The following is a 9729-nucleotide window of genomic DNA, read 5'->3' on the forward strand; positions in this document are numbered from 1 at the left end:
TGCACTTTCAATTGGTATCAGAGCAAGGTGCTCCCTTGTTCTATGTGATTCGGTTTAACCACTTGGAGTTTTAGCTATGTCGACTGCAGCGATAATTAAAGTCTCCGCTGCGTGCCCCGTCTTCAATGGAACTGAATATCCCTACTGGAAGAATAAGATGCGCATGCATCTTGAAGCCATTGACGTCGACCTATGGTATGTCGTCAAGAACGGCGTTCCCAAGGCTGGAGAAGGTGTCACTGCTACTGATGTCAAGAAGTTCGCTCAACTGGACTCTACTGCCAAGAATATCATCTGTGGTCATCTGACCAAAGGACAGTATGGCCGTGTGAGTGCTTTGGAAACATCTAAGCTGGTCTGGGACTCGCTCTCCAAGGTCAATGAAGGCGTCTCAACCCAGAGAGATCAGAGAATCAGTGTCCTTCGCAACCTCTTCAACCGCTTCAAGCGAAATGACAATGAGAATGTCCAGCTCACATTTGACCGACTCACTGACATCACAAATGAGCTTCAAGCCCTCGGGGCTACTGAGATCACCAAACAAGAAGTCGTCAAGACACTACTGAGATCACTTGATAGTTCGTTTGACACCCTAGCCCTGATGATTCAAGAACGTCCTGATTTCAAGACACTCGATCCGTCTGACATACTTGAGAGGCTCAACACACATGAGTTTCAGCTTTCTGAGAAAAGAGATATCTACGGTCCAAACTATGGGCGAACTCGTGCCTTGAAGGAAAAAGCTGTCTCCTCATCTGAAGAAGAATCTGACAGCAGTTCGGATGATCCTAAAGACATTGGAAGGGAACTTGCTATGCTTGTGAAGAAGTTCCAAAAATTCACCAAGAAGAAAGGTTTCAGAAAGTCTTCCCGATCAAGCTCAAGGAATGATGAAGCTTCTACTCACGACTACAAGAAGAAAACATGTCACAAGTGCAAGAAACCTGGCCACTTCATCTCTGAGTGTCCACAGTGGGACAATGAGAACAAAAAGAAGAAGAAGAGCAAGGAATATGACTCTGACGACAAGAAGAAGAAGAAATATTCAAAGTCTTCTTCCAAGTCTTCCTCAAAGTCTTCATCACACAAGAAGAGCTCATCTGGCAAGGCACGTGCGTTTGTTGGCAAGGAAATGGATTCAGAGGAGGAGTCCGCTTATGAGGAGGCGGAGGTGGAATCCGAGGAGGAGTCCGATTCAGGCATTGCAAGTCTGGCTACATCATACGTTGCCAAGTCCATCTTCAACACTGAAGACAATGACTTCATCACCGACACCGATGCAAATGACAAGGACTACTCCGCTTCTACCTACTGCTTGATGGCACGCGGTGCCAAGGTAAACACACGCACTACTCACTATCAAACATCTAGTGACGATGACTCTGATTGGGGTTCAAAACCCAGCTACAAAACACTTGCTAAAATTGCAACCGAACAACAGAAAGCTATGGAACATATTCAAAAACTGTTAGACAGAAGCGATGATCTGTTAGGTGCTGAAATGACTCGATCTGAATCCTTAATTGAAGACATAAAAAATCTTCACGTTAAGTATGAGGAACTTGAAAGTCGTCATGAAACTCTCTCAACAACTCATGAAAAGCTTTCCTATGATTATCTTCAAAGGAAGCAAGATCTTGAGAAATTGAGAGCGGCTAATGAAGATCTTCAAAAGGAAAACGAGTCACTTCATGCCAAACAGATCAGCTCCGCTCAGGAAGGATTTGAACCACCATGTCTTAAATGCATTGAGCGTGATAATGCTACTTCTGTTGCTGAATGTTCTACTGCTACTACTGTTGCAATATCTTCAACTGTTGATGTGGTAACTAACCCCTCTGCTGAGGATACCACTGCTATTGTTGATGAGAATGCTAGGTTGAAGACATTGCTTGAAACAGGGATGTACAAAAGTCTTAAAGGGCATCAGACACTATGTGATGTCCTCAAAAAGCAGATTCTGAACCGAAACCCGAGGAAAGAGGGTGTTGGGTTCGTAAGGAAAATGAATGCTGATGGCTCTTACTGGAAACCTGAGCAGTACCCCAAAACCACGTGGGTTGCTGCAAAGGAACCTTCAGCAGATCCATCCAATCTATCTGGCTTCACTTGTGCTAACCCCATTATCATTGATGAATCCCTTGATGCAAACTATAAACTGTTTAAGAATCAGAATGGTGAAGTGTTTGCCAGGTACATTGGCACTAACTGCAGGAATGGACCGCCTATGAAGAAGATCTGGGTTCTGAAAAGGTGTCTGGAGAATCTTCCTGTGAATGTCATCATGACACCTCACGTGAAGAAGACAAACCTCAGACCAAAGGCTTCATACGGTCCAAAGGCTTCATACAGACAGAGGACTCACCTGAGTCGCACTAACGCAAATTTTTTGCAGGGAAACCATACTCAGGCATATGAATATGAGAGCGGTTCATCAAACCGCCATGTTCATAAGACCAAGAACTATTCTGCTTATTCTTATGAGTACTATTGTCCGCCTGCAAGACTGTTTGCTAGGGCTCCAAAGCCAAAGTTCTCAGATGCTGCACTTAGACTTATTGCTTCTAAGCCACCCTTGAAGATGTGGGTGGCTAAGAAACCTTAACTCTCTTTTGCAGGGAAAGGTCTCCAGCAGAAAACCAAAATCGTCTGACGCTATTGCTGGGGACCTTAAACATCTTATAGGCGGAAGATCAAATGCCCGAATGGTCTTACTATGTACTTCGTTCCTGAATCGCTTGCTACTCTCCCTATTAGTCCTAATCTGGATCTAAGCTTTCATAACCCACTGGTTCGTCAAATGTTTTTGCTTCACAATGCTCTTCGTGAAGCCTATCCCCCTAACTGCACTGTAGGGTACGACACCAGCGTCTTCAGAATGGATTATTGATAGTGGGTGTACAAATCACATGACTGGAAAAAGAAGCCTTCTTATGGACTCAACCTTACGTCCGTCCGACAAGAGCCACATCACATTTGCTGACACTGGTAAAAGTAAGGTATTGGGTCTAGGTAGAGTTGCAATCTCAAGGGATCAACACATGGATAAAGTCATGCTTGTTGAATCCCTTGGCTTCAACTTAATGTCTGTCTCAATGCTTTGCGATTTAAACATGATCGTAATATTTGGAAAATATCATTGCCTTGTTCTAATGGAATCTGACAAGTCTCTAGTATTTGAAGGGTATCGAAAATATGATTTGTACGTGGTAGATTTCTCAGCAGGACCACAGCTTGCCGTATGTCTTCTAGCAAAAGCTTCAGAATGCTGGCTCTGGCATCGGAGGCTTGGGCATGCTGGCATGAGGAACCTCCACACCCTGTCAAAGAAGAAGCATGTCATAGGCATCGAGGGCGTCAAGTTCAAGAAAGATCACTTATGCGATGCATGTGAGGCAGGAAAGATGACGAGGGCCAAACATCCCTCAAAGACAATCATGACCACTACTCGACCCTTCGAACTGCTTCACATGGATCTTTTCGGTCCCACTCATTACTCAACTCTTACTACTACTGCTTGTCTCTATGGCTTTGTCATCGTTGATGATTATTCTAGATATACTTGGGTGCACATAATCCTTTACAAGACTGAAGTGCAGGATGTCTTCAGACGCTTCGCCAATCGAGCAATGAACAACTATGGCGCCAAGATAAAGCATATCAGAAGTGACAATGGCACTGAATTCAAGAACACTAGCCTTGATACATATCTTGATACCTTGGGCATCACACATGAATTCTCAGCCCCGTACACGCCACAACAGAATGGGGTCGTCGAATGCAAGAACAGAACACTCATTGAGATGGCCAGAACGATGCTAGATGAATACAAGACTCCAAGAAAATTCTGGCCTGAAGCCATTGATACTGCATGCCATACAATCAATCGTGTTTATCTTCACAAGCTTCTGAACAAGACATCTTATGAGCTCCTTACTGGCAAGAAGCCAAATGTCAGTTACTTCAGAGTATTTGGCGCCATGTGCTGGATCGAGGACCCACATCACACCTCAAAGTTTGCACCAAAGGCACATGAGGGTTTTATGCTTGGATATGGAAAGGATTCGCACTCCTACAGAGTCTTCAATCTCTTTCATTACAAAGTGGTTGAAACAGTGGATGTGCGGTTCGATGAGACCAACGGTTCACAAAGAGAGCAACTGCCAAATGTGCTAGATGAAGTTCCATCCAGTGAATCAATCAAGCTAATGGGAACTGGAGAAATTATACCTTCTGAAGCTCATACTGAAGAAGAACTCATCATCTCAGCACCTGATCAACATGAAGACAATGCTCAGCCTAAAGACATTCCTTCTAACAACGACAATGATCAGCAAGAGCAAAATCTTCGCCCTGTACATCCTCGCGTTGCCAATGAAGTGCAGACTGAAAGAATAATTGATAGCATCAATGCACCCGGTCCACTCACTCGTTCAAGGGCAACTCAGCTAGCAAATTTCCGTGGGCACTTCGCATTCGTCTCAATAACAGAACCCAAGAAAGTTGAAGAAGCCTTCATGGAACCTGAATGGATTCAAGCTATGCAAGGCGAGCTTCAACAGTTTGAGCTGAATAATGTATGGGAACTAGTCAAGCGTCCCGATCCTCGGAAGCACAACATAATAGGCACCAAATGGATATACCGCAACAAGCAAGATGAGCATGGTCAAGTTGTCAGAAACAAAGCTCGTCTCACTGCTCAAGGATATACTCAAGTGGAAGGCATTGACTTCGATGAAACATTTGCTCTTGTGGCTAGACTTGAAGCCATACGCATACTGCTGGCCTATGCAAATCATCACAACATACTTCTTTATCAAATGGATGTGAAGAACACCTTCCTCAATGGCAAGATTGAAGAAGAAGTGTATGTTGCACAACCTCCTGGCTTTGAAGATCCAAAACATCCTAACATGGTATACAAGCTCAACAAGGCACTGTATGGCCTCAAACAAGCCCCTCGGGCCTGGTATGACACACTCAAATACTTCCTGAAGAGCAAAGGCTTCATACCTGGTTCTCTCGACCCCACTCTCTTCACGAAGACATATGATGGTGAACTGATATATGTGGATGACATTATCTTCGGCTGCACCAATTAGAAGTACAGTGAAGAGTTTGGATATATGATGCAAGAGCAATATCAAATGTCTATGATGGGAGAGCTGAAGTTCTTTCTCGGTCTTCAAATACGACAGCAACGCAACGGCATCTTCATATCTCAAGAGAAGTATCTCAAAGATTGCCTGAAGAAGTTCGGTATGCAAGACTGCAAAGGCTTCACGACGCCAATGCCAGCCAAGCATCATCTGGGTCCTGACGACAATGGTAAAGAGTTCGATCAAAAGGTATACCGCTCCATGATTGGTTCTTTACTTTATCTATGTGCATCTAGGCCAGATATTATGCTTAGTGTTTGCATGTGTGCTCGATTTCAAGCGGCACCAAAGGACTCGCATCACTTAGCTGTGAAGCGAATTCTTCGATATTTGGCTCACACCCCAACTCTAGGATTATGGTATCCAAAGGGCTCAGAGTTTGATCTGGTTGGATTCTCGGATGCTGATTATGCTGGTGACAAAGTTGATCGCAAGTCTACATCAGGCACATGTCACTTTCTGGGACGATCACTTGTATGTTGGTCTTCAAAGAAGCAGAACTGTGTATCCCTCTCCACTGCTGAATCTGAATACATTGCTGCTGGATCTTGCTGCGCTCAGCTTCTGTGGATGAAGCAAACGCTCAAAGACTATGGCATTCATCTGAAGCAAGTGCCAGTCTACTGCGACAACGAAAGCGCCATCAAGATTGCCAACAACCCAGTTCAGCACTCGAAGACAAAGCACATTGAAATTCGTCATCACTTTCTCAGAGATCATGTTGTGAAGGAAGATATTGATATCATACACGTCAACACTGAAGAGCAATTGACAGATATCTTCACCAAGCCCTTGGATGAGAAGAGATTTTGCAAGTTACGGTGTGAGCTAAATATCCTGGAATCCTCAAATGTCCTGTGATCAGGCACACATCCTAACCCTTATGCATATTGATGACTTAGATGTGCAACACACGAAGTAAAGTATATCTTCAATCAATGAAGACATACATTCTAAGTGTGAATACATTAATGTGGAATTTAACTTTGGAGCGCCACGATAATTGTGCGCCGTGTCTGGGTAAGTGCATCTAGTGCCACCCCTAGTTGGTTTTGGAGTATTGACGACAAACCTAGTTGAGGGACTAATGTGTTTGTGAGAATTGCAGGATAACACGGGTAGAAGTCCCTCATTGATTCAGTTTTCCTACCAGAGATGACCCCTAAAAATGTATGAAGACATTGAAGTCAAAGGTGGTATATGAAGATATTCACATTGAAGACTATGACAAGAGAAGACACCACATGAAGCCTATGGAGCTCAAAGACTTAGATCTTTCGCAGTTCTCTTTCTTCTGTGTTGAGTCATAGGAACCACCGTACTGTTAAGTGGGGTCGAAGAGAACCAGTCAGAATGACTGAAGTGATGCTTAAACAAAACCTATGACTTCGAGTGAAGACTTTGAGAGCGAATCTTGTCCAGAGTTGGGCAAGTCAGCTTTGCTTGAAGCCCAAGTAAAGTTGCCGTGTGAGTTTGAAATCTGACCGTTGGAACACGTGTCAGTTCCTTAGTGACCCAGGGTCATTTCGGATAAATCAGGTCGGGTTGCCAAGTGGCTATAAATAGCCCACCCCCTACAACCATAAACGGTTGGCTGATCAGATTCAGCGTACGGCTTTTGTCGTTTGAGAGCAACCCACCTCGAAGCCTTTGAGAGAGAATTCCTTGCGAGGATAAAGCCCTAACCACCCAGAGCCAAAGAGAATTAGGCATCACTTAAGTCTTCTTGTTTGTGTGATCTGAAGACTTATTACACTTGAGGACTGTGCATCCTCCAGCCGGTTAGGCGTCGCGTTCTGAGCATCCAAGAGACATTGTGGATTGCCGGTGAACGAAGTCTGTGAAGGTTTGGGAGTCTACCTTGAAGACTTACCAGAGTGATTGGGCGAGGTCAGTGTGACCTTAGCTCAAGGGAAATACGGTGAGGACTGGGTGTCCTGAGCTGCGTGTTCAGGACTGGGTGTCCGGGACTGTGTGTCCTAAGGTTTAAATACCTAGCCGCCCTAACCAGACGTACAGTTGTCATAGCAACTGGAACTGGTCCAACAAATCATTGTCTTCAGCGAGTCACTGGTTTCGTCTTCCCTTCCCTTTACTTACTATTACTCCTTGTGAAGTCATTGTATGTTCGCACTATCTTTTGTCTTCACTGAGTAACTGCGTGTTCTGTGTGGCTTCACAATATCTTCCTACCTGATCCTTACTACATTGCTGCTATTAGTCATTGTGCTTTCACTCTATTGAATACTTGACTATGGCTTGCCTAGTGTAGTCTACCTTCTGCTGCAGGGTAATAGGTTTATTTCTATCGTTTGTCTTCATAACTTCCATGTTTTGAAGACTTTCATAAAAATCGCCTATTCACCCCCCCTCTAGTCCATATAACGCACTTTCAATGCCAGCACATCATTGGATAATAATATGAAGCATAATGCACCATGTTCAAGTAGAGGGTACAGCGGGTTGCGGGAGAGTGGACCGCTGTAGATAGAGGGGGAAGGTGATGGAGATGTTGGTGAAGATGGCGGAGGTGTTGGTGAAGATCGCGGTGATGATGATGATGGGCACGGTGGCGTTCCGGCGCCACCGGAGGAGAGAGGGAGAGGGGGCCCCTTCTTCCTCTTCTTCCTTGACCTCCTCCCTAGATGGTAGAAGGGTTTCCCCTCTGGTCCTTGGCATCCATGGCATGGGAGGAGCGAGAGCCCCTCCGAGATTGGATCTATCTCTCTGTTTTTCTCTGGTTCTGCGTTCTCTTCTTGCTCTGTTTCACCGTTTCGTATATATATGGAGATCCGTAACTTCGATTGGCCTGAAACCTTCGCCGTGATTTTTTTCTGAATATTAGCTTTCTTGCGGCAAAAGAAGGGCGTCAACCGCCTTACGGTGGGCTCACGAGGGTAGGGGGCATGCCCTAAGGGGGGGGCGCCCCCCTGCCTCGTGACCACCTCAGGCACTAGTTCGCGTTGATTTTCCTTCCGAATTTTCCATATTTTCCAAAAATAAGCTCCGTCCGTTTTTATCCCGTTTGGACTCCGTTTGATATGGATATTCTGTGAAACCAAAAACATGCAACAGATAGGAACTGGCACTGGGCACTAGATCAATATGTTAGTCCCAAAAATAATATAAAAAGTTGCCAAAAAGTATATGAAAGTTGAATAATATTGGCATGGAACAATCAAAAATTATAGATACGACGAAGACGTATCAGCATCCCCAAGCTTAATTCCTACTCGTCCTCGAGTAGGTAAATGATAAAAAAAGATAATTTTTGATGTGGAATGCTACCTAGCATAATCTTGATCATATGTCTAATCATGGCATGAATATTAAGACACGAGTGATTCAAAGCAATAGTCTATCCTTTGACATTAAGACAATAATACTTCAAGCATACTAATAAAGCAATCATGTATTTTCAAAATAACATGGCCAAAGAAAGTTATCCCTACAAAATCATATAGTCTGGCTATGCTCCATCTTCACCACACAAAATATTCAAATCATGCACAACCCCGATGACAAGCCAAGCAATTGTTTCATACTTTTGACGTTCTCAAACCTTTTCAACTTTCACGCAATACATGAGCATGAGCCATGGACATAACACTATAGGTGGAATAGAATATGATGGTGGAGGAGACAAAAAGGAGAAGATAGTCTCACATCAACTAGGCGTATCAACGGTCTATGGAGATGCCCATCAATAGATATCAATGTGAGTGAGTAGGGATTGCCATGCAACAGATGCACTAGAGCTATAAGTGTATGAAAGCTCTAACTGAAACTAAGTGGGTGTGCATCCAACTTGCTTGCTCATGAAGACCTCGGGCATTTGAGGAAGCCCATCATCGGAATATACAAGCCAAGTTCGATAATGAAAATTCCCACTAGTATATGAAAGTTATAACTCAAGAGACTCTCTATATGAAGAAGATGGTGCTACTTTGAAGCATAAGTGTGGAAAAAGGATAGTAGCACTGCCCCTTCTCTCTTTTTCTCTCATTTTTTTATTTTTTTTATTTTTTTTATTTTTTGGTGGGCTTCTTTGGCCTCTCTTTTTTATTTGGGCTTCTTTGGCCTCTTTTATTTTATTTGGGTTTCTTTGGCCTCTTTTTTTTTGTAAAGTCCGGAGTCTCATCCCGACTATGGGGGAATCATAGTCTCCATCATCCTCTCCTCACTGGGGCAGTGCTCTAATAATGATGATCATCACACTTTTATTTACTTACAACTCAATATTACAACTTGATATCTAGAACAAAGATATGACTCTATATGAATGCCTCCGGCGGTGTACCAGGATGTGCAACGATCTAGCGTAGCAATGACATCAAAAAACGGACAAGCCATGAAAACATCATGCTAGCTATCTTACGATCATGCAAAGCAATATGACAATAAATGCTCAAGTCATGTATATGATGATGATGGAAGTTGCATGGCAATATATCTTGGAATGGCTATGGAAATGCCATGATAGGTAGGTATGGTGGCTGTTTTGAGGAAGGTATATGGTGGGTTTATGGTACCGGCGAAAGTTGCGCAGTACTAGAGAGGCTAGCAATGG

Source organism: Triticum dicoccoides, chromosome 2A (genome assembly GCF_002162155.2).
Source record: "Triticum dicoccoides isolate Atlit2015 ecotype Zavitan chromosome 2A, WEW_v2.0, whole genome shotgun sequence".
Lineage (NCBI taxonomy): Eukaryota > Viridiplantae > Streptophyta > Magnoliopsida > Poales > Poaceae > Triticum > Triticum dicoccoides.